The sequence below is a fragment of the Agelaius tricolor genome, unplaced genomic scaffold (genome assembly GCF_023055355.1).
Source record: "Agelaius tricolor isolate 1412-34295 unplaced genomic scaffold, bAgeTri1.0.p SCAF_17, whole genome shotgun sequence".
In the NCBI taxonomy this organism is placed as follows: Eukaryota; Metazoa; Chordata; class Aves; order Passeriformes; family Icteridae; genus Agelaius; species Agelaius tricolor.
The window spans coordinates 12276635-12277486 of NW_027269277.1; positions in this window are offsets into that span (position 1 = coordinate 12276635).

Sequence of the window (852 nt, forward strand, 5' to 3'; positions counted from 1 at the left end):
TCAAAATAAAGGCAAATCATGGCCAGTCTGAAACTGTTGAACATTTATAGGAAATGCATGCTCTAATTTGCAGTATTTAGCATCCAACAGAATCCCAAATTCTCAGGATTTAGGAAGCAGTCAGGCTTTCTAAATGCACTTCCATTCTTATTCAAAGTCTATAGCAGACAGAACAAGAGTGAGTAAATTACTTTATTACTGCAATTCACATTTACTGTCCAGCATTTTTTATTTAGGAAGTAAATCTTCTTGAAAGGCCACCACAAGGAGGAGGAGAACAGGAAGCAAGAGTGAGTGTGAGGCACCAGAACACTCCCACCTCCCGTGCACAGCTGAGGCACAGCTGCAAGCACATCTCTGCACCCAGCTCTTCATGGCTGGGCTCGTTTATGGGCACCCACAGCTCCTGCTTTAGTGCCCAATTCACAACATATTCACTACTGGAACAAATTCCAGGACTTATTTATTTATAATCTATAACCTCCAGTCATCACCTGGGGGTGTAACTGAGTGGTCCAGACAAACCCCCTTCCCACTGCCCCTCCTAGCAAGCATTGCAATCTTTGCATAAAGGGTAAATAAGCACATCCTAACCTGTTCTATGACTTAGAAAAGCACTTTCCAGAAAAGCAGAATATTCTTCCCTGTAGGCTGAATTTTGAGAGAGAAGTATATTGTAAACATTTGATATATGACTAAACACCGTGCAAAAAATTATAGCCCTAAATATTTACTCACTGCTGCTTGCCATGTGCTTTAAAAAATATCCTATGATGGAGTTATAAAATATCCATACATGTTTAAGCTTTCTCCTATTTTGTAACCCACTACAATCTGCTGCATCACTGGTGC